Source organism: Pistacia vera, unplaced genomic scaffold (genome assembly GCF_008641045.1).
Source record: "Pistacia vera cultivar Batoury unplaced genomic scaffold, PisVer_v2 Contig227, whole genome shotgun sequence".
NCBI lineage: Eukaryota > Viridiplantae > Streptophyta > Magnoliopsida > Sapindales > Anacardiaceae > Pistacia > Pistacia vera.
Genome location: NW_022196032.1, coordinates 440195 through 466595, shown reverse-complemented (window position 1 = coordinate 466595; position 26401 = coordinate 440195). Strand labels below are relative to the sequence as shown.

At 35.2% G+C, this 26401-nt stretch overlaps 1 long non-coding RNA gene across 1 annotated transcript; it reads right to left on the bottom strand.

Annotated features, from left to right (window-relative positions):
- Positions 1–21398: 21398 nt before the first annotated feature.
- LOC116131015 lies at positions 21399–22683 on the bottom strand. Its single transcript, XR_004128181.1, has 3 exons — positions 22550–22683; positions 21907–22083; positions 21399–21473 (listed from the first exon to the last, which is right to left on the bottom strand). It is a non-coding gene; the product is annotated as an uncharacterized LOC116131015 (long non-coding RNA).
- Positions 22684–26401: the final 3718 nt, after the last annotated feature.

Genomic DNA, 26401 nt, shown 5'->3' with positions numbered 1-26401 from the left:
AATCTGTGGCCACAGTGGGATTGAGTTGATGCTCAATCCAATTTAATATTCTTGTCATTGTCCAGTAACTGAATACAAACATGTTGAGGATATCTGAGGTTGACACTATTTTTGTACCTTAGTCTCAATGAGATAACAGTTGATGAAAGGGTTTGATTGCACGGTAACCATACCATTGATAGGCTATGGTTTCGCTGAATCCGAATCTATTGGGTGGCCATGATGCCTTGCTAGAGGCCAATCTTAGTCTGTGTGTAGTGAGACAATTAATTGGTGTTAATCGCGATACTACACACTGTCGATATGATGAGGAGCCTACGGGTCACACACTTAGAAGATAATTTAAGAATCAATTTGTGATATGGTTTTTTTCTTCTTTTAGGATGAAAATGTATTTTGGTAATCTCACAGTGCAATTAAATTTGCTGACATTGTTGCTTGTATTTAATTTTAATATTAAAATTAAATTAGTATGATTATATTTAAATATATCTCTGTATATAATGAAATGAATTATTATTATCAATTAATTTATATATTATTATATATTAATTGATTTTAATTATAATAATAATTAATTAATAAAATACCATAAGGGGTGTATTTGGTTGCAAGGGTAAACTAGGGTTGGAGCCATGGCTATTCCTAAGTGGAATAGGGTTTTAATTGTTGCACTATATAAGTGCAACTTAAAAATTAAAACAAATGAATTATTCATTCAATTAAAACCCTAGTCACCCTATCTCTTTGTCTCTCAAGAAGAAAACTTTCCTTGATTCTTGACGCCCTTGATTGTTCTAGCAAAATAATCAATGGTTCTGCAGATTATCTTCGGTGTGGACTTCCCTGAGTGGCATCCTACGTTGGATCGATTGGCGAAAAATCCACTGAACAGTAGATGGTGAATAGTAACCATGAACAGTAATGGTGAGCAGTAACTATGAACAGTGTTCCTATCCGAAATTAGAGATATTCGAAAGAGCCTTCAAATGAACGTAATTATTCTAATTCTTGATGGATTTACTTTATACAGATTTTTTTATAAATATGTAAACGATTAATCTACTCGGATCTAGGCAAAGAGGTAATTGATTTACTGATTGAATTTTTTGTTTTTCCGCTGCGTATGGTAGATCAATTACTACAAAAAAGCCACAAAATGAACATATATTCACTTAGGCATATCTCATGTAATTCTCTTGGAAGACTTTGAAGAAATGGGGAGAAGGTGGCTGACCTTTTTGGTGTGCAAATGGTTAGGTTTTGTCAATTGAAGCCTTATATATATAATATATATATATATATAATAATATATATATTTATATATTATATATATATATAATATATATTATATATATATATATATATATATATAATAAGGCTTCAATTGACAAAACCCTAACCATTGATATATATTATAATATATATATTATATATTCCCATTTTGCCCTTGCACTTTCATATAATTCTAATGATGTCATACGTGCAATTATCTATATACTCACTTTCAACATATTTAACACATGTTCTTGGTCATTTTCACTTCATAGTTTTTCATCTAGTTGTAAGTGAAAAGACACGTATTTATCTCGGCATCACACCACGTGCATTTTCCATAATCATTCTACCACTCTATTTTCATGGCTAGCACACTTAATACATTATATTTATCATATTCACTTTTCACTTGAACACACTTAATCCACACTAGTTGATAGCTCCCACTACCAACCTCAAATGTGAAGGAAGCCAACAAGCCAATCACACAATCCAACGGCTTAGCCATTGTCCTCAAGTGTGATTCCCAGTATTAGTAGAGTGCACACTACATGTCATCACCTATACTCAACATGTGTACTTCTCTACTATGCCTATGATGTGTTTATCAACCTTCATTGTGGCGAGCAAGCAAAACTCTCATTTTAAGTTGACCCATCATCATTAAGGAAAACTCCAATGAATTTAAACCTCCCATTGGTAGAAGTGTACCCTTCGCTGTGGCAAACAAGGTTTCGACGAACAGTGGTTTGATTAAAACCATGGTGATGGAAGGCATACGTGACTTAATATATCTTATTTGAGGGTTTTTATTTAATGTCTCACTAGATTATTATCTTTGTTAGAATGACATTGTTTCGCATGTTATTGAACATTCAACCTTAGCATGCATTCTAAACAAGAAACTAAACATGTTGGTACATGGCCCACTAAAATCGATTTCCTCGAGCCTAGAGGAATCGGTAGGTCAACCTAGGGTTTAAAATTAATCTTAGGTCTTCAAGCCATTCCTCTTCATAGCTCATTCGTTTCTTCTTCACGATCATTACAAATAATTTTATAATAAAAATCATATTCTAATTTACATCAATAAAATAGAAACCTTGGGTTACATACGAGGGGAGTGAGATGAGGAGAAGAAATATATGGAGATATAAGAGAGAGAGGCAGGACACGCAGGTCCTATTTGTTTATAAGAATTACAAACAAACCCAATAAACAATAAACAATAGGTCTAAGGCTCATGTACCGGGCACCATGCAATTATCAAACAAGAACATTGCATACATTCAAAAACAATCAATTTTTGAATTGGGTGGGTTGAATTATCAAGTTACCATCTTAAACGTGCATAATGAATATTGGCTTTAAAGGTTCAAAAAATTGCAATTTAGCCCCTATGCAAAAAATGGAAAGTAAAAACGGAACAATAGGTTTCTTGTTGTGGTGAAGAAAGTCTTTGCCCCAGTGAAGTTCATGCACACATGGTTGCTGCGGCGAAGTCTTATTTTGCCGCGGCGATTGTGAACTTCCAAAAAACACAAATCGTTCCAAAGAGTTTCATGTCGCGGTGAAGTTTTATTTCACCGCAACTAGATCTACTTTTCCGCAACTTCGCAGCAACGAAGGTTTATTTCGACACGGCTAAATTCACTTTTTGCATCTCGCCGCAAAACAGTGAATCAGGCACAGTAATGTCTTTTGCAATTTTTCACATAATGACACGGATCCAAATCAAATCAAATGCTTAAACATTCGACCAGGACACCAACCAACCAATACACATTCAATCAACACATTATGTAATCAATTGATTAATTAAGACATTCAACATACATAATTTTTCCAGATTTAAAAACACTTCAAATCATGCAATAACATGTTATCAAACAAATATACATGTTATCAAACATCAATTAAACAATATAATCTAATACCCAAGGCTCTGATACCACTGTAAGTAATTGATCTACCATACACAGCGGAAAACAAAAAATTCAATTGGTAAATCAATTACCTTTCTTTGCTTAGATTCGAGTATAGATTATATCGTTTACATGTTTATAAACAAAAATATGTATAAAGTAAATCCATTCAAGGATTAGAATACTTACATATGTTTGGAGGCTCCTTCGAATATCTTTGATTTCGGACAAGAACACTGCTCATGGTACTGTTCACAGTTACTGTTCACCATCTTCTCTTCACGATTACTGTTCACTATCTACTGTTCACGTGATTTTTTGCCAATCGATCAAAAGTAGGATCGCACTCATCAAAGTCCACATGAAGATAATTTGTAGAACCCTTGATTATTTTGATAGAACAATCAAGGGCTTCAAGAATCAAGAAAGAAGAACAAGAAAATTTTTCTTCTTGAGAGAGAGAGAGAGATTGGGTGGCTAGAGTTTTAATTGAATGAATAATTCCCCTTATGTTTTAATTTTAAGTTGCACTTATATATTGCAACAATTAAAACCCCATTCCACTTAGGAATAGCCATGGGCTCCAACCCTAGTTTACCCTTGCAACCAAACACACCCTTTATGGTATTTTAATTAATTAATTAATTATTATAATTAAAATCAATTAATATATATTAATATATTGATATTTAATTAACAATAATAATTCATTTAAATATATACAGAGATATATTTAAATATAATCTCACTAATTTGTATTTAATATTAAAATTAAATATAGGCAACAACCTTAGCAAATTTAATTGCACTGTGAGATTACCAAAATACCGTTCTCACAAATTGATTCTTAAATTATCTTCTAAGTGTGTGACCCATAGGCTCCTCATCATATCGGCAGTGTGTAGTATCACGATTAACACCAATTAATCATCTCACTACACGCCTACCAAAATTGGCCCCTAGCAAGGTGTCATGGCCACCTGATAGATTCGGATTCAGCGAAACCGCAGCCTGTCAATAGTTTGGTTACCGTGCAATCAAATCATTTCATCAACTATTATCTCATCGAGACTGAGGTACAGAAATAGTGTCAACCTCAAATATCCTCGACATGTTTGTATTCAGTTACTAGACCAATGACAGGAATATTAAATTGGATTGAGCATCAACTCAATCCCACTGTGGCCACATATTTAGTGCCATTGCCATTATTAAATTACCCAGTGAGATAACTTCTCCCGTACCTAGGAGTGATGAATCCTTTTTCGATCCACCATAGTCTCGATACACTTCTCAATGTAGCCAATCACAACCGTATTGAGAGCTCTGAATAGAACTACATTGGGCTAGTGTCAAACTACACCAATTATCGCACAAGGTGTCTGGTGATCTCAAGTCTAAGGATCACATGCACCACAATCCATTAGAGGATTTATTCCATAGACACTAGGGTTACTATCCATATGGAATCCTCTGGTCGGTCTATCCAGTGAACTTGCCTCTGCAAGCACCCATGCGTTGCACCATGTTGTCAGCAAACAACCTTGACAACTGAGATCAGTCACTGCCTTTTGACAGGGTCGTTCAACACTATGATAGCCTTACCGTATTATCTATGTCCTTAGTCAGAATAATACTAGGCCTACAGAGGTTTCTAGAATGGCCACCATATATGATCATAGGGTTCTCACTATCAAGATTTGAAACACTTGATACGCTCATCGCGGTTCTACCATCCTAAAGACATATATCATTACATACACGACATAGAAGAATATGCCTTTTATTGATAAATAAACATTTATTATAGAGTCAATTTTAAAATAATTGATTGGCTCTAGGGCACTTACTCAAATAAAGGAAGCATGGGAAAGATTGAAAGATGACTCCTTAGGCAATGAAAGATCATGGAAGATGAATGTCCTTGTTAGTCACTGATGGGGTTTACGCAGTGGAAAACAAAAATAAAATCCCCACAACAACATATTACCCAAGAACCTTATACCTGATTTACGTTATTTACATATGAAATGATATTGAATACAAAATTTTCAGATTTCATACTAGCGTTTGGAGGCTCCTTCAATTGATACGAATCGTTCCCACTCTAAGGTAAGAGTGAACTTTCGGTATCCACACGAAGACAGGACGACGATCAACTTGCGGTCTCAAGAGCTAGCAAGACACACAAGCAAAAATGATGCAAAATTTTCTCCACCAAGTGAAAAATGTGAGAGTGAGTGAGGTGAGTGGCTTGGATTTAATTAATGTGTTCTCCCATTTTATTTTAATTTTAAGTTGCCTTTTATATGCAACAAAAATTAAAACCCTAATCTAGTTAAGGATAAATTTATTCCATGACTACAATAGTAAATCCTCATTACCAAACAAGGTAATAATCCACATTGCATCTTATTCAAATTCAAATATGATTTTCATATTCGTATATTATCTTTATTAATATCATCAAATATTAATATTGAATATATATTTAAATTCAAATATGAATTTCATATTTCACATTTCATATATATTATCTTCACTAATATTAATATCATCAAATATTAATATTGAATAATATATATATATATAGTATTTAAATATATGAATATATTTAAATACATAATCTCACTAATTTTAATTTCAATATGAAATTAAATAAAGGCAACGACCTCAGCAAATTTAATTACACTATGAGATTACCAAAATGCCCTTTCATCTCAAAAGACAAAAATAATATTTCCATCATAAAAATGACAAAAATACCCTTTCCTCACAAATGAAAAAAATACTCTTTCTCACAAATTCATCCTTAATCTGTCTTCTATCTGTGTGACCCAAAGGCTTCTTATCATATCGGCAATGAGCAGTCTCGCGATTGACACCAATCAATTGTCTCACTAAACACAGACAAAGATTAGCCTCTAGCAAGGCATTATGGCCACCCGATAGATTCGGATTCAGCTAAACAACTTGCCTATCAACGATATGGTAACTGTGCAATTCGATCCTTTTATCACTTGTTATCTCATCGAGGCTGAGATATAGAAATAGTGTCAACCACAGTTATCTTCGATATCTTTGTATTCAGTAACTGGAGCAATGACTGGAATAATAAATTGGATCGAGCAACAACTCAATCCCACTATGGCCACAGCTTTAGTGTCATTGTCATTCACTGAATTGTGCCATGAGATAACTTCTCCCGTACCCAGGAGTGATGAATACTTTGTCGATCCAACATAGTCTTGATGCAATCATCGATGCAGCCAATCACTACCATATTGATATCTATGAATAGAACTACATTGGACTAGTGTCAAACTACACCAATTGGTGCACAAGGCACTCCGGTGATCTCAAGTCTAAGGATCACATGCACCACCATTCGTTAGAGGATTTATTCTATAGACACTAGGGTTACCATCTATATGGAATCTTTTGGTGGGTCTGTCTAGTGAACTTGCCTACAGCAAGCACCCATGTGTCTCACCAAGTTGTCATCAAACAACCTTGACAAGTGAGATCAGTCACTGCCTTTCGACAGGGTTGTTCAACACTATGATAACCTTACCGTATTATCTGTGTCCTTGGTCAGAATAATACTAGGGCTATGGACATTTCTAGAATGGCCACCATATGTGATCGTAGGGTTCTCACTATCAAGATTTGAAACCCTTGATACCCTTGTCACGGTTCTACCATCCTAAGGACATATATCAATGCACGCAATTATGATATACATGATATAGAAGAAAATTGCCTTTTATTGATTAATAAACATTATTACAAAGAGTCAATATTACAATAATTGATTGGCTCTAGGGCACCAACTCTAACAATCTCCCACTTGCACTATAGCCAATCATTCATGTACTAAACACCGAATGACCCTAAGTGCCTATCAAGCTTCTGCTGCGATAGAAACTTTAACTGTGGGTTAGTAGGTATTCTGCAAATCTGCACACCCCCTTTTCTAGTCGATTTTTTAGATCACATTGAATCCACTAAGTAAGTGTTTGAATCACTGGTGAGACCGTGGTTCCTTAGCCACAACAATGGCTCTATTGTTTTTGCAGTAGAACTTTACTGGATCAACAATGCTTGGAACCACATCAAGTTCAGTAATGAACTTCTTGATCCAAACCACCTATACGGCTGTATTAGATAATGTGATATACTTAGCATCAGTTGTAGAATCCACTGCAGTACTTTGCTTCGAGCTCTTCTAGCTCACTGCAGCTCTATTAAGAAAAAATATAAACCCGAATTGCAAGTGAAAATCATCTTTATCCATTTGGAAACTAGCATCACTGTATCCTCTTACAGTGAGCTCATCCTCCCCTCCATAGACCAAGAACATATCCTTTGTCCTTTTCAAGTACTTAAGGATGTTCTTGACAACTAGGATCTGATTGATATCTTCTACAAGTGCTTAATGCACATAAGACATCAATCTGAGTACATAACATCACATCGCTCACTTGGATTCGATTGATATCTTCTGCAAGTACTTAATGCACATGAGACATCAATTTGAGAATACAACATGGCGTACATGATGGATCTAATTGTTGATGCATATGTGATCCTCTTTATTCTATCTCTCTCATTGTGTGTTTTAGAACACATATCCTTAGAGAGATAGACACCATGTGATATCAGAAGAAATCCCTTCTTGGATTCTTGCATATTGAATCTTTTTAGTACTTTATCATTATATGTACTTTGACTTAGGCCAAGCAACTACATGATCTATCTCGGTAGATCTTTATTTTGAGGATGTAGGTTGCTTCTCCTAAATCCTTCATGGAGAAGCACTTGGATAACCAAGTCTTCATTGACTGCAAATTTGGTATATCATTCCCGATCAGAAGTATGTCGTTGACATACAACACCAAGAATGCCACTGCGCTCCTACTTACCTTTTTATAAACACAAGGCTCATTTTTGTTCTTATAAAACCGAATTCCTTTACGACTTCATCAAAATGAATGTTCCAGCTCCTTGAAGATTGCTTGAGCCCATAAATGGACCTCTGCAACTTGCATACTTTATCTACTTGTCCATCCAGAATGAAGCCATCGGGTTGTGTCATATACACATCCTCTTCAAGGTTTCCATTCAGGAAAGCTGTTTTAACATCCATTTGCCAAATTTCATAGTCATGATATGCAGCAATCGCAAGCATAATCTGGATGGACTTAATCATGGCAACTGGTGAGAAGGTTTCTTTATAGTCAATACCATGAATTTATTTGAAACCTTTGGCAACTAGTCCTGCCTTATAGGTATACACCATGCCATCCATGTCAGTCTTTTTCTTGAAGACCTATTTACACCCTATGGGTTTTGCCCCTTTAGGTGGATCCACCAGATACCATACTTGGTTCTGGTACATGGAGTCCATCTCAGATTTCATGGCTTCAAGCCATTTAACAAAATCTGGATCCGATATAGTGTTTTCGTATGTTCTAGGCTCATTGTCTTGGTAGACCAGTACGTCACCATGTTGGGTCACAAGAAAACCATATCTCTCAGGCTCATGACATACTCTTCCAAACCTAAATAGTTCCTGTGCTACTTGAGGTGGTTCACTTTGATCCCCAGATTATGGAGTAACCTCCTCACGATGTTCAACCACCTCTTGTGGCACATCTTCTTGTCCTTGGTCTAATGTATCTTACGGTTCTAGAACTTCATCAGGTTATACTTTTCTCCTACTAGTACTTCTTAGGAAAAATTCTTTTTCTAGGAAGACATCAGTACGAGCAACAAAAATTTTGTGCTCTTCTAGGTGGTACAAATAGTATCCTTTGGTCTCCTGTGGATAGCCCACAAATATACACATATAGGATTTTGGGCCCAGCTTGTTTGAAGTCAATTTCTTGACATAAGCTTCGCAACCCCAAATCCTTAGATAAGACAAGTTGGGCTTTCACCTACTCCATTGTTCATATGAAGTCTTATCTACAAACTTTGACTGCACATGGTTCAGTATGTGAGTCATAGTCTTTAGGCAATAACCCCAGAATGATGTGGGCAAATCACTAAAACTCATCATGGACCTAACCATTTCAAGTAAGGTCCTATTCCTCCTTTCAGACACTCCATTGTGTTTGGGTGTATACGGAAGGGTGAGTTTTGATACTGTTCCACATTCCTTCAAGTATGTTTAACTTAACTTGCCATACTTGATATAGTTGTTATTTTGAGAATATCCTTATTGTCTTTTTAAGAACATATTATTATGAAACAGTTCCATAAAGAATATTATTTATACTAAAAGACAATAATCCATTAGTAAAGCTATATTCTCACTTGTCTAAAGTGGACACAGAAATATTATTTCTAGAAATTGAGGAAAAATTATAATAATCCACAAGTTCTAAGTAACAAGCCCGTAGGCAAAATTAGATGATAAGATCCTACAACTAATGCAACAACACGTGCTCCATTTCCAACCATAGGTCCAACTCTCCCCCGGTGAGCAATCTACTCTACCGTAGATCTTGTACATCAAAACAAATGTGAGTACCACATCCTGTGTCAATGACGAAAGATGTTGACAAGAGAAGTTAATCTCAATCTAGAATGTACCTGATGAAGAAGTAACGTTCTTCTTCCTTTTTGCTAGGAAGGCCTTGCAATGTTTCCTCTAGTGGCTGGGATTCCCACAGTGAGGACAAACACCCTTCCTATCTACAATAGTTCCTTCCAACGACTTCTAAGCCTTTTCCTTCTCACTTGAGTTGGCTTCAACCAATGTTAATGTTTCTGACATTTTCATGTCTGACTTAGTAGCCTTCAAGATATCCAAAAGCTCAGAAAGGGTATTCTTCTTATCATCCTCAATGAAGTCATAGACAAATTGAGAGTAAGAATCTAGCAAAGACTGTAATATTAGGTCTATCGCTAAACCCTCATTAAGTTTGCATCCCAAAATCTCAAGCTTGTTCATATACTCAGTCAACTTGAGTACATGATCGCCAATTTTGGTACCCTCTTCCATCTTGAATCTGAACAGTAATCAAGACACCATATGCCTTTCATTTTTCTAGAGAAAATAGAGAATAGAAGCTAAGTCCATATTCTAGCACTGTTGTCAAAGTAATGGTGTCATTGATGCAAGCACAATGTATCTTGTCATTTCTACATTTTGTATCATGTGTATGCTTCATATATACATACCCAGTCTGATGGATAGAACTAACAGCAGGCTCTGGTGACAAAGCCTACTCAGTGGTGTATAATATATCACTTGATTGAAGTATATTGTTTATACTTCTATATCAATCAACGAAATTCTCACCGTTCCATTTGTCTCCCAGTTCGATGATTTGTCGTAGTGGTGATGGGATCATATTGCTCAATTTTTTAAGTGAATCTACAAGTGTAGAATAAGTAAACATTATTACAATGTTTATTATTATTATTATTATTATTTAATAAGGCCTTTTATTAAATAATTGCTCCCACTATTTTCCTCAAGCCAATAGCCCTCACTATTAACTCGAGAAAGCCCGTTAGCTTTCCTAGTGGACTGAGATTCAATCTAGCCCATTTCAAACATTCACTTTGGCAAATAAAACAAAATGGGTTGATTAGGTAGGCCAACAAACTTAATCCACATCAGTTGATAGCTCCCACTACCAACCTCAAATCTGAAAAAAGCTAACAAGCTAACAAGCTAATCACACAATACGATGACCGAAGCCATTGTCCTCAAGTGTGATTCTCAGTATTAGTAGAGTGGACACTACATGCTGCCACGTACACATAACAAGTGTACTTCTTTACTATGCCTATGGCATGTTTATCAACCTTCGCTTTGGCGAACAAGTAAAACACGTCATTTTAAGTTGACCCATCACCATTAAAGAAAACTCCAATGAACTTTAACCTCCCACTGGTAGAAATGTACCCTTCACTTTGGCAAACAAGGTTCCAACGAACAGTGATTTGATTAAAGACATGGTGATGGAAGGCATTTCAATTTTGACTTAATATACTTTAGTTGAGGGGTTTTTTTATTTTATGTCTCACCAATTTTATCTTTCTTAGCATGTTATAGTCATAACATACACCCTTAGCATGCATATTAAGCGTAAAATAAATATGTTGGTGCATAGCCTTAACTAAAACCGATTTCCTCAAGTCAAGAGGAATCGGTACGTCAACCTAGGTTTAAAAGGAAATGGATTCTTCAAGTAATTTCGCCTCCTTCCCTTCCATCGCTTCTTCTTCTTAAAATTACACAACTTTCAAAAATAAAATAAAATTTTACATTATTGAAAAGAAACCTCGACTTACATTCGAGGGAAGTGAGATGAGAGAAAGAAGTTACATTGGAGGTTTAGAGAAAGGCAGGGCACGCAGGCCCTATTTTAAATTACATAACACAAAACAACTAAACTAGGTTCGTAGGCTTATGCACCAAGCCCCATGCATATTCACAAACAAGAATCACGCATAAACAATCAAAATTTAATTTTGATTAGGTTGGTAAATTAAAGTTACCCCTTGAATTTTGGTAGTATTGCATTTAAGTCCAACAAGTTTAAAATTTTTCATTTTAGTCCCTTTTTATTGGGCCTCACTCAATTGGGCCTCCAGAATGTTTCTAACATGCAGCAACATTTCTTTTAGAAAATTATGGATTAAAAATATCACACAACAATGCGATCACGGCCCAAAATTCAACCCATTGCATCTTTACGTGGGCTGCCCAAAAAAAAAATACAGATTTGGTTCACGTTTATCAGGCCCTTGGCTGAAAAACCAAGTGCCAATCGAGGCCAAGTGTTGGGAGAACTTGGCCACCATGGGGTAGCCCCAAAACAATAGCCAATCAAGAGGATAGTAGCGGCGCATTTGCATGCGCTACTGCTGCATGCGGTAGTAGCCTTGGTGTAGTCGCACAAGGCTGTTGTGTCGTTTGCGGTGGCATAGCCCTAGGCCACATGCTGGAGCATGTGGCCAGCACTCCTCCCCAAGCGGCAGGATGCAATAGCCACTCGCAATTTGTGAAGCAGTAGCTCGAGTTTGCACGCTGCCGCTGCTGCTTCTTGTTGTTGCCGTGCGCGGCAGCACACAATAGCAACACACCACCCTACAAGGCAGCATCCTTCTCAGATTGGAATCAAGTTTTATTTGATTTCGATCCCCCAAAAACAGATGCAAAGAAAAAAAAAAAAAAACAGATTAGCAACACATCAACTGCAATAGATTGTTGACACAAAAAAAAATCAGTTTTTACACATCATGCAATAACATAATTGATACATATCGAAATCAATTCAACCAAATGTCGAATAACAACATAAAAGGAATAAGGAAGGCTCTAATACCACTATTAGTCACTGATGGGGTTTACGCAACGGAAAACAATTTCATATTTCATATATATTATCCTCACTAATATTAAAATCATCAAATATTAATATTAAATAATATATATATATATATATAATATCTAAATATATGAATATATTTAATAATCTCACTAATTTTAATTTCAATATGAAATTAAATATAGGCAACAACCTCAGCAAATTTAATTGCACTCTAAGATTACCAAAATGCCCTTTCATCTCAAAAGACAAAAATATCCTTTCCATCATAAATGACAAAAATACCTTTTCATCACAAATGATGAAAATAACCTTTCTCACCAATTCATCCTTAATTTGTCTTCTATGTGTGTGACCCGAAGGCTCCTCATCATATTGACATTGAGTAATCTCGTGATTGACACCAATGAATCGTCTCACTAAACACAGACCAAGATTGGCTTCTAGCAAGGCATCATGGCCACAATAGATTCGGATTCAGCGAAACAGCTTTCCTATCAATGATATGGTTATCGTGCAATTTGATCCTTTCATCATCTATTATCTCATCGAGGCTGAGGTACAGAAATAGTGTCAACCTCAGTTATCTTCGATATCTTTGTCTTCAGTTACTGGACCAATGACCGGAATAATAAATTGGATCAAGCAACAACTCAATCCCACTATCGCCATAGCTTTAGTGTCATTGTCATTCACTGAATTACGCCATGACATAACTTCTCCCATATCTGGGAGTGATGAATCATTTGTCAATCCACCATAGTCTTGATACACTCATCGATGCAATCAATCACTGCTGTATTGACTGCTCTGAATAAAACTACGTTGGACTAGTGTCAAACTACACCAATCGGTGCACAAGGTGCTTCGGTGATCTCAAGTCTAAGGATAACATGCACCACCATTCGTTAGAGGATTTATTCCATAGACACTGGGGTTACCATCTATATAGAATCCTCTGGTGGGTCTGTCCAGTGAACTTGCCTATAGCAAGCACCTATGTGTCGCACCAAGTTGTCGGCAAACAACCTTGACAAGTGAGATCAGTCACTGTCTTTCGACAAGGTCATTCAACACTACGATAGCCTTACCGTATTATCTGTGTCCTTGGTCAGAATAATACTAGGGCTACAGACATTTCTAGAATGGCCACCATATGTGATCATAGGGTTCTCACTATCAAGATTTGAAACACTTGATACCTCGTCATGGTTCTGCCATCCTAAGGACATATATCAACGCACGCAATTATGATATACATGATATAGAAGAAAATTGCCTTTTATTGATTAATAAACATTATTACAAAGAGTCAGTACTACAACAATTGATTGGCTCTAGGGTACCAACTCTAACAGTCCTTAATCTAAGAAGAGAGTTTTAAGATGAAGGAGGCTAAAACTATTAAGGAATAATAGAATTATGAAAGTTGTAAATCAAATAAGGTTAATGGGTGAAACTCTTTCTGATCAAAGGATTGTGGAACAAATTTTGGTGAGCATTCCCAAGAGGTATAAGGCTAAAATCTCCTCTCTTGAAAACTTTAAAAATATCTCTGATCTTACCTTGTATGAAGTGATAAATGCCCTAAAAGCTCAAGACCAAAGGAGACCTCTAAGGCATGAAGAATTTGTAGAAAGTGCTCTTAATGCTAGGTTGCAAGAGAAAAATTCTATCAATAATTCAATGAAGAAGTAGACTATTGACAGAAAGAAGGAGAGAAAAGTAAAGGGCAAGTTGCAAGGTGAAAAGAAAGGCAAGTATGCTCCTTATTCTCATTGTAAAAAGAAGAGGCATTCTCTAAATTATTACTGGTACAGACCTAACGTCAGATGCAGGTAATGTAACCAGCTTGGACACATTGATAAAGTGTGCAAAAATATAAGTGGAATCCAAGCCCAGCAAGCTTAACAAACTCAGCAAATTCATTCAACTGAGAAACAAGAAGATGCTGGAGAAAATCTTTTTGTTGCAACTTGTTATGCAACTTAGAATAATCAAACCTCTTGGTTAATAGATAGTGGTTGTTCAAACCATATGACCTTTGATGCTAACACTCTCAAAGACTTGGATGAATCTTATTTGTCCAAAGTGAAAATTGGAAATGGTGAAATGCTAGATGTCAAGGGAAGAGAAGTGGTTGTAATTGATACTCTAGCAGGTACCAAATACATTCAAGATGTTCTTTATGTACCTAAAATTAATCATAACTTGCTAAGTATAGGACATATGCTAGAAAAAGGTTATTCTCTACATTTTCAAAACAAATCATGCACCATTGTTGATCCTTGTGGTAGTGAACTTATGACTGCCAATATGATAGACAAGAATTTTGCTATAGACTGGAATGTAGTTAGCACTAAGGCTTATCAACATACTAAAATTGATTCAAATTTATGGCATAGAAGGCTTGGACACTTCAGCTATGCAACTTTAAAAAATATGCATGATAAGGAGCTAGTGCTAAATTTAACAACTGTTGATGATCATCATGGTGTCTGTGAAGTATGTCAGTTCAGCAAACAATCCAAGTTACCTTTTTAAAGCAACAAATGGAAAGCCACTAAGAAACTACAGCTTGTTCACTCAGATTTATATGGACCAATGAATGTTGCTTCTCTAAATGGGAGCGAATACTTTTTAATCTTTATTGATGACTTCTCAAGACGTTGTTAGATTTATTTCTTGAAGCAAAAGTCAGAAGTTTTTGATGTGTTCAAGAGATTAGAATATACTTCAAATGAATTCTCCTCTTTCTACAAAATAGAAGATATAATACATCAACTGACCACTCCTTTCACTCTACAGCAAAATGGAGTGAGTGAAAGGAAAAATAGGTCAGTGATGGAAATGTCTAGGTGTTTGATGTTTGAAAAAAAAAAAACTACCTAAATATTTTTAGGCTGAGGCAGCAAATACTTCAGTGTATTTGTTAAATTTGCTGTCCACTAAAGCCTTGAATAATGCCACTCCTTATGAAATCTGGCATGATTGTAAACCTTCTATTGATCATCTAAGAATATTTGGATGTGTTTGTTATGTTCTTGTTCCAAATGAAAGAAAAAGCAAGTTAGAAGCAAAATCAGAGAAAGGGGTGTTTGTTGGTTACAACCAAGTATCTAAGGGCTATAGAGTGTACAATCCCTCAACCAATAAATTTATGGTTAGTAGGAATGCCATATTTGATGAACAAGCAATTTGGAGCTAGGCAGATGATAATGGAGTGAAAGTAGGTTCAAGTTCAAATCCTAGAACCAATATCATGTCAGAAAATGATTCATATTCCAATGATGAAGAAAGTACTCTTGCAACAAAAATGAGGTCGCTTGAAGATATTTATGGCAAGTGTAATGTGGCCTCTTTAGAGCCAATTTCATTTGATGAAGCTGTCTACAATGAAGGGTGGAAAGCAGCAATGAAGAATGAGATGGAAATGATTAATAAGAACTCTACGTAGAGCCTAGTTGAAAAACCTGAAAATCACAAGGTGATTGGTGTCAAGTGGATCTATAGAACAAAATTCAATCCTGACGGCACTATAAACAAGCTCAATGCTAGATTAGTTGTCAAAGGATATCTACAACAATATGGCATTAATTTCACTAACACTTTTGCTCCAGTAGCCAAGTATGATACTATCAGATTGCTTGTGGCTCTATCCGCTACACTTGGCTGGAAAATATACCGTCTTGATGTTAAATTTGCTTTTTTGAATGGTAGACTTGATGAAGATATATATGTAGAGCAACCTGAAGGTTTCAAAGTGCCTGGGAAAGAAGAACATGTTTATAAGCTGCATAAGGCTCTTTATGGCCTAAAATAGGCACCAAAAACCTAGTATGGTAGGATACATACTAACTTGCTAAACCAAGATTTATGCTGCAGTCCAAATGAGTCCACTCTTTATGTTAAGAAGGTAAATGGTGATCCATTTCTTATTGTCTTCTTGTATGTTGATGAATCTTTGTGACAGGAGGAGATATGCAATCAGTAACTGATTTCAAGGAGAATATGGAAAAAGAATTTGAGATGTCAGACTTGGGAGAAATGAAGTACTTTTTGGGTATGGAAATAAATCAAGATCACTAAGGCATATTCATCTCTCAGAAAAAATATGTTCAAGATTTGTTGAGAAGATTTCAAATGGAAGGTTGCAAGGCTATTGCAATACCTTTAGTAGTGGATGAAAAACTGAAGAAGATTGATGAATCAGAAGAGAAAGCAAATGTTACATCATACAAAAGTCTCACAGGCAGCCTGCTTTATTTATCCTCTACCAGGCTAGATATAATGTTTGCTACATCTCTACTTTCTAGGTTTATGCATTCACCAGGAAAATCCCACTGGTGTGCAGCCAAAAGGGTGTTACAGTACATAAGGGGAACTATTGATTTTGGTTTGTGGTTCTCTAAAAAGGGTAGCAATCAACTTATAGGCTACTCGGACAGTGACTGGGCAGGGAGCTTAGATGACTTTAAAAGCACTTCGGGTTACTTTTTTTCATTTGGAAGTGCTATGTTCTGTTGGAACTCAAAAAAACAAGAAATAGTAGTTCAATCATCAGTAGAAGCTAAGTATGTAGCTGCTGCAAGTGTTGCTAATCAGGCCATTTGGCTGTGAAAAATCTTTTAGATTTGGGACAAGATGAACAAGGAAGTGTTACACTCTTTGTGGATAACAAGGCAGCCATAGCAATCACCAAAAATCTAGTTCATCTTGGTAGGACTAAGCACATTAGTGTCAAGTTTTATGCTATTCGTGAGGCTGAAAACACAGGTGAAATCAACCTGATGTACTGTAGTTCAGATGATCAAGTGGCAGACATTTTGACCAAAGCTCTTCCTAAGCCTAAGTTTGAAAATCTGAGAATGAAACTTGGGGTATTAAATAACAAACACCTCAAGGAGGAGAGTTAGAAGATTGAGGTTGTTTGTATCTCTTACTATCTTTCATGTTAGAAGAGTAGTTGTATTAGTTGAAGATTTTTGGTTAAAATGTATGATGATCCTTATTTCAAGGAACTTTTGCTTCTTTATGTCAGTTGTGCTTTAATTAAGGAATGGCTGTGTCAATTTTTTTTTGTATATTTGTAAATCATGTACATTATATGAATATCAAGAGAATAAAAAATATTTTCATCTTCAGCTCTCATCTGTTTTTCTCTCTGTTTTTCCTTCCTCTGATCCTCCCGATTTGCTTCCTTATTGCATAATTTAGTCTTGCTTCATCAGTCTAATTTATTCTCAGCCTTGACAATAGCTATGGGAACCCCACATTCCTCCTGTTTCTCTATTTCATAGTCACAAACCCGTGATATTCAACACTCAGCAGTTACTAAGATTTGAATAATTTATAACACCATTGAATTAAACATACTAACGGATCATTCTCAGGTAACAATATAACTAATACTAAAGCAATAATCAGAGCAGAGCCAGACTCATTAGAAAAAATAAAATACCACATTTAATTTGGAGATGATGAAACAAATTTGTGGAAAAGTTTAAATGAATTGATCTTAAACTGTACGTTTGAATAGCATAATTTGAAACTCTTCTACTCTGCCCAAGCATAATAAAAGAAAATCTTGCCAAAATCATATAAGTAGGTAGCTTTTTCCACAGGTAATAATGGAGGTTCAGGAACCCAATTCAACAATCTTCACCAGTAGATTGATACTAATGGTAAACAATTCAATTTGTTCCAGTTTCTGTCATCTAGTTTGCATAAGAAGAGAAAATCTGAAAATCTTCATCACTTGAAGGCGCTAATACTAATTGAAGCACTGAACTGAAGAATTCTAGATCTTGATGAAAGGATAACTCATCATCAGTTTCTATCTGGAAACTCACTTTCTCTTGAGTATGTGGACTATTCTTGTTCATCACCAGGAAATAAATCACCAAGGTTAGCAAACTCATTATCAGTACTAAGACCAGGAAAAAAGTGCTTCTGTAAGTGTTAAATTCGTTGAATCGTCTTCAGTAAAGTCATGATCATTTACAGGTGGCACAGCTTCATATTCAATCCATTTTTGTTCATTTTGGACCTTACAAAACTTATAGACTGGTGATTCTCATCAGTATGTTCAACTTCATGAGATTTCCTCTTTTTTCCCAAATGCCTTTTCCTAGTCAGTTGATCATTTCTTCGAATTCGACCAAGAACAAACTGATCCTGATGCAATAACGTGCTTTCATGCATAATCTACTCTCCATCATGCTTTGACACTTTGTTTTCATACCGACATCTGTTCTTATACCCGATTACTCTATTATCATGAATTTCTTGGGCAGCATCTTCACCCTGCCAAGAACCCGAACTGACTTTCCTTCAAATTCTTCTGCCCTCCTGGATTTTTTCTTCAATGGAGTGAAAGTGTAAAGATACTCCCCCTTCTCTCCTCTGTAAAACTCCGAAATATCCGAAGGTTCTTGACTGCCATAAAGATTGCAATCTTTGAAAATATCATTGGACAATGGTAAACCAAAAACCTTGTTGTATAGGTAATAAGCAATTATATCAACATCAGTCGGGTGAAACTTATAACCTGGAGGAAGAAAACTGGAAGTCGGCACTTTAGAGTTTTCTTTTCCACCAAATTCAATTTAGAGATGCATCTTCTTCCAACCTGAAAATTGAAACAATATATATAAGATTTCAAATTAATGAACCAATGAACTATACAACCTCCAGTAGCATCAACCAAAACAACAGAGCAAGTTATTAATGTTGGATACTTGGAGTCTTGAAGTAATTGTTATGTGTCTGTTGTCCCAGTCTTTGGGAGTTTCGTTAATAAAGGAGATAATGCTCCAGTATATAAGATGTTAACTTAATGTTTTAGTCAATAGGCTTTAGTTTCTGCACGTTAAAGTCAGTTCCTGATTTCTTGTTCAAGTCTGTTATTTTTCTACAAAGTCAGTTCATGTAATGCCTATATAAAGGCTACTAACGAATGTAATCATCAGTGTCTTTGGCTTTTCCTTATACTTGTGTTCTGTTTTTAACATAGTGATATCAGAGGTCTGAATAACTTTGGCAGTCTTTACCTTGCCAAGAACCAGAGCCAATTCTCCTACAAATTCGTTTGTTCTTACTAGACATTTACTTGAAGTGAAAAAGTAAAGATCCTCATCATTTTTTTTTACTTTTATAAAACTCCCAAATCTCCCAACCTTCTTGAGAAGAATAAAGATCACAATCTATGATAGGATGAAAGGAAAACGGTAAACCAAAAATCTTCTTATGCAAATAATGAGGAATTAATTGATGATCACTTGAGCAAAACTTAATGCCGGGAAGAGTATAAAAACTGTTTTGCAGGGCAGAGATAGAGTGACGGAAGATTTGAGTGGGAGGAATAGAAGTTAGGTGTTGGTGTTGCATCGATTGTGTATGAAACATAATAATTTTGTTTTTCTGTCTTAGCATCCATTCTGATTAACAGGTATGAGAGAAGATCAATTGCTTGGTGGGGTGGAAGGAGGATATGTCTGCCATGTTTAACATCTTATGAATGATTGCCTTGAATAAGTTTTGGTGTTCATAACTTGAATTATAAAGCAAGAATGACTAAAGGGATAAGTGACATTTAAAATGGTAACTGGTGTGTTTAATTAACTCATTTCATCTCATTCATATTTAATGATGAACATTCAAAGTTCCACTGCGACCTTCGACTTTGCTGTATTTGGAGGATATGTGGTGACCATCAAGGAATCCAAGAGGGGCAGGGAAGGTGTTTATCATAACAGGCAGAAACATATTGAAAGAGGAGATCTTTTAGTTAATTTTTCTTTTTAAAATCTTCTTTTACATATTTCTAATAATAAACCTCTTCAATTGCAAAATGATATGATCTCGGGAAATTAAAGGACTTACACGAAGGCAAACTGGAATCCTCAATTAGCAGTCATAGAAAAATTTACAGTAGGCTTACTGGTGAACATCCTTATTCACCCCCATAATTATGGCAGCAAGAGTAAGAACAAAGCGAAAATCCTCAGAACCAAGTCACAAGTACTGACTCTTCTTTTCTTCCCTATTCCGCCCTTCATCCCATTTATTCAAAATCTACAAGAAACCATGAGTGAGTGAAATTTGGAATACGGACAATTCTAAAGATTCTTTCTCATTTGATTGCAGGTAAATAATCACTTTCAACAATACAATCTTTAAATAGATTTCAAAGATTCTTTATGAAAAAATCCTACATAGTGCCCAATGTTTAAAGAAGAGGTATATTACATTGTACTCAAAAATATTGAGCCAAGCTTTAATCTTAAACCTACTCATAAAAAGTCTTTCTATGAGCACCACAGAGGTCACATTCTTGAGCCCTTGTTGATTTTTTCTTCAATGGAGTATTAGTGTATTATGGTTCAGAATTTAAACATCTTTAATGGATTAATCATGTGGAAACAATAGAAAAATCATCAGCAAGCAAAGAAGAGGTAATAGAATTAATCACATAATTGTAGTTTCAGGATTTTTTTCTCTTTTTAGCAAAAATGAGCACTAGGAGATTATTTTAGTTCGTACATCTTTAACTGAAACTAAAAAGTCATACATAACTGCTCATTCTGATTGGAACAAGAACTTCTGCTTACATGGTTGAAGACTTAACTTAGGATGGTGTTTCTTGACTGAATTATCATCCTACAAACTCAGACAGCTTAAATTATCAAGACATAATTAGGAAACTTCCAACTGCAAAGTGTTATTGTCCACTCCTAATATATATTATAAGAAAACATTAACGATTATGAACAAACTCATATAATATCACAAGCAAAGTGGTGATGATAGTAGTACCTTGGTATTTTGTTGTAAAGAAAATTTGGAGCAGGGAATATGCACCTGTCAAATGAAGTCCAGCAGCAAGGTCAAAGTAAGCACAAGTACTCTGCCATTCCTAAACAGAAAATATGGTAACAAACATATTATCAATTTTCCCACCCTCTTCTTAACAAATTTAGAAACTTAGGGACTAGCCAACATTATTTTCAGAAAATTTTCTTCTACTTCACAAATCTAAAACCTAGAAAAACAAAATATTCAATCTATGAAGAAACCAAAATACAAGGGCAAAATGCCTCTCCACCATTTTTGCTCCCAAAATACAATACTAGATACAATTAAAGGATGGTTAGAATTGCATGGCAGAAATATCTTGAAAGGCAAAATCTTCAATTAATGACATACGGCATAACTGTGCAAAAGAAAAAAAATTAATCAGTGAAACCATAGAAACATTCAGCCAGTACAGAAACAATAGAAACATTCTGCCCCTTAAATAATTTAATGCAAATAGAAATAAATCACTCATTTTAAGAATGAATATTTACCATCATTCTAGAAGCATATAGAAACAAAATCACTCATTTTAAACATGGTTGAAGGCTTAACTTCACTTGGTGTACTTTGTTGACAGAATTATGATCATCCCACAGATTCAGTTGGAGCAATGCTTTTGCAGCAGTCTTATTATAATAATTGCGCACTGTCCATTCTTGAGATGCAATCTGGGACAAAACACGAGTTGCCTTAAAATTTAACAACAAAACTCAGTTTTCTCATACAGCACAAGCCTCCCTGATGTAATGATAAATGAAGAAAAAGCAATGTTAGTGAGTTTGAGGACTAATGACAAGAACGTATAAAGGATAAGGATTTTTCGGCTTCTCGTGTCTTAAGAATGGAACAATTTATCATCAAATCAACCTCCTTCTGACAAATTTAGAAACTCAGGGACTATCAAACATTATTTTCAGAAAATTGTGTTCTGCTTTACAAATCTAAAACCCAGAAGAAGAAAATTCAATCTATGAGGAAACCAAAAGCTAGAACAAGATGCCTCTCCACTATTTTTGCTCTGAAAATACAAGACTACTATATACAATAAAGATTCTAGCCCTTGAATAAATTAATGCAAATAGAATAGTTGAGGAACGGTGAACAAAATCACTCAATTTAAGAATGAATATTTACCACCATTCTAAATGGACATTAATTGCTCCTCTTTGTAGGTCTTAGATGCAAAAGGATCCGCTGTTGCCTTGGCGGCTTTGCCTGCAAATACAAGCAGTAAAATTGAAACCAAAAATCAAAGCCCAAAGCTTAAATATCAGGATTCTAACCACTATTAACACAAGAATGGAACAAAGATTCTTTTAAATAATTTATATACAACCCGTTTGAACAAATAAAAATATAGACAAAGCTACACAATTACCCAACATCCCCTCATACTTTCGGCGTAAATTATACCCAAAATGTCTCATATTCTTGCCGTTAAAGAGGGATGGGCATTTGCCCCGGCCCCATGGGGATTTGGCGTCGAATGGGGAGGGGAATCCCCGGACATATTCGGGATAGGGCCGAGGATGGTCCTCAAAAAAATCCCCGCCTCCAAGGATGGGCTGGGGGAGGGGATTGTGCAATCCCTGCCCCGCCCCGACCCGTCAATCCCATCCTGCCTTCTTTTATTGAGAATTTTATGTGAGATTATATATAAAGTTAAAGTTTAAATCATGGTTTTAACTTTTAAGTGATGCATCTAAATTTATGATATTTAATTTTATAATACTTTCTAATGTTTTTCTTAAATTTATAGAAAAAATAATTTAAACGAAAGAGTCCAATAATTAAATATATGTATTATTACTTTGTGAATTTCGCAAAATAATAATACATGCCCAAAAAATAAATTTGATTAGATTATTACAATTTACCAAACTAATGTAAGAATATGCACAATTGCTTAACGACTTACAAATTACACAAATTTAATTATCATTGTAATTAGTTAATTGAAAAATTCCCCATTTGGGGATAAATCCTTGTGGGGAAATTTCCCCGTGAAAACCCCATTCATTAGGCCGAGGATAGTCATGAGAATTGTCCCCACCACCAGGGATGGGCCAGGACGGTCATGGGAGTGGATATCCGGGATGGGGATGAGGTCCCTAGCCTCGACCCGGCCCATGCCCATCCCTAGCTAAAACATACATTTAAATTAAAAAATATGTGAAAAAATAAATAATAAATAAAAGAAAATTCTACCAACAGCTGTTTTAAGAACCGACTTACTGTAGTATACAACAAAGTCTGTCTCTGCCCACCATTCTCTTATTCCAATTTCGCTCCAATCTCTTAAACTCGCCATGCTTTTTATGGATTACATTACACTCCAATCTCTTAATTTATCTTAAATCTCTCCAACATTTTTTCTGAGCTTTTTGTTAATTAGACTTCATTTACATTTATATCCCCTACAACTATGTTGCTAATACTTCCTTCTACTTACAAATTTGTTCCTTCTTAGGCTGAATTGATTGAGTTTTTTTCTCTACTGTTAGAGTCATGAAAGTGACCCTATTTTGGTGATAAAAGGACCCTATGTGTAATTAAATTGAATTTATATTGAGACAATTGAAGAAATTATGAAATTATTAATGGAAAATCATATTTTAATTTTTCCTTGCAATTTGTGCATGTTTGGAATGATTGTTGAGATGTTGTGAGTCGACATTAGGTTGTAATTTATTGATTAGGTCTAAATTTGTCTCATTTATTCTACTCAGGTGTAAATTGTCATATTTTAGGGGTTTATTCTATCAATTTTCATTCATGCATGGACTAAACTGAAAATTTCTAGATTTAGTATAAAAGTAGATGAATAGTTTCAGAGAGCGGCAGTCAGCCGCCTCCCATCAAACCCAAGCTCACCTTATTGGATTCCGGCAACTCTCCGACGACCATTTAACTTCTCCAAGCATCCATTCACGTTACAGCATCACCTCCATGGTCATTCCTCTATTTTCAGATGACGATACGCATTCCACTGCCACACCTCTTCACATTCCGGAAACGTTTAAGCTTCCCCAGCACCAATCTCCTCATTTTCGGCCTTCCAACACCCTTACACGCCTTTTTCCGTGAAAGATCACTGCAAACCGCCGTGACTTTTTGTAACGCCCAACATGGAGGTACATGATTTAAATTATGTTTTATAGCCCTTAGTTAATTTTTGTTAGAATTATTTTAAGAGAATATGAAGAAATGCCTTAAAACTTGCATTAAGGGTAAAATGGTCTTTTCACTCAAAATTAGTGGGGAGTGAAAAGAGAGAGAATTTCATAAAGAATACAATAAAAATGAGGGCATTATGGTAATTGACTAAGGGACAAGGATGGAATTTCCAAAAAAGTGTAAGGGCAAAATGGGAAAGTGAGTTTATAAAGTAAGATGATAAGGGTTTGTAACCCTTATTTCCTTCATTCCACCGCCACACTACTCCTCCATTTTCTCTCAAATTTTCATTCACTCCTCTAAGGATTTTAAGGGTTTTTGAGTGATTTTTAATAGGGTTTTGATTCTAGGCTTCAAAAGGTAAGAATTCATGCTCTTTATCTATGATTTATTTGTGTAAAAGTTGAGTTCTTATGAAGTTTATGCTTAGGGTTAAGAAAAGATTTGAATCCAACAAGAGTAGAGAGCTTAGAAGAGACTACTCAAGCATAAGGTAAGTAAATTCCACTCGAAATCCAACTCAAGTTAAAGTTTAAGAAAATCAAGTGAGTAGAGATTTCCTTTAAATATGTATATGTTATGATTATTAAGAAATTGAGATGAGATTAATGATTAATTATGCTTGTTGTTGGATATATTTGAATATGAGGAGTGTATGTGATGGGTTGATGATGGGTTGAAATTGGAAGAATTGGAGAAATCTTTTGGAAGTGTTTGTGCCGTATAGGTATGGTGATGATATAAGAGAGTTTTTCTCTCAATTTGGGTGGTTTAAGAAACCAATAGAATGATAAGTAAATTAGGGTTTGTTCATGCACAATTATTGTTTGATGAAATGCCTAAGTGAAGTATGAGTTGGGTAGAAACCTTAATTTTATGCAACATTTGCATATGTGCATTTCATAAGTGCATGTAAGTAAGAAATTTCAAGCATGAGCCATCCATATGCATATAATTGTGTATGTGTAGAAATTTAAGAAAGAATAGAGAATAAAGAATGAAGATTAAAGAATAAAGAATAAAGCATAAAGAATAAAACACTCTAAGAATAAAGAGAAAGGACATTAAAGAATTAAAGAGTGTTAAAGAACAGAAAAGAATAGGTTGTTGTGATGGGGAACCGTGAGTGCTAAGAAGAAATTCCCACGTACATGCCACCTTAATTGAGTGGCATAAGAAGAAGAAGAATTGTACGACCTGTAAGAGTGTATGTGGATGAGGGTTGTACCAAGAAGAATTCCTACATGCACGCCACCTTAATTGAGTGGCCTAAGAAGAAAGGAAAAGTTGTACGGTCTGCAAGAGTGCATATAGATGAGGATTGTACTCACTCACACGGCCAAGGTTCCAAATCCATACATCAACTGAGTCTGATCAGCAAAGACTAAGAAAAGAAAAGAATAAGAATAAGAAAGAATGAGAAAGAATAAGAATAAGAACAAGAAAGAATGAGAAGACTTGAACAAGCCAAGAAAAGAGAAGAAAAGAAAAACAAGAAAAGAAAAGAAGAGAAAAATAAGAAAAGAAAAGGAAAGAGAAACAAGAAAGAAAAGAAAAGAATAGAAAGAAATAGAACAAGAAAAGAAATAGAACAAGAAAATAGAAATAAGAAAGAAAAAACATTTTATGCATTATTGCATATGCATTTTATTCATGCATATTGCCTTGAATTTCTTCATGGTTAGTATGTATAGAAAGAATAAGAAAGAAAGAACAGAGAGAAGTAGAAAGAAAGAAAAGAATAGTGAGAGTAAGAAACAGAGAAAGAAACAGCGAAAGAAAAGAAAAAGGAATTAAGTAAGGAAAGAA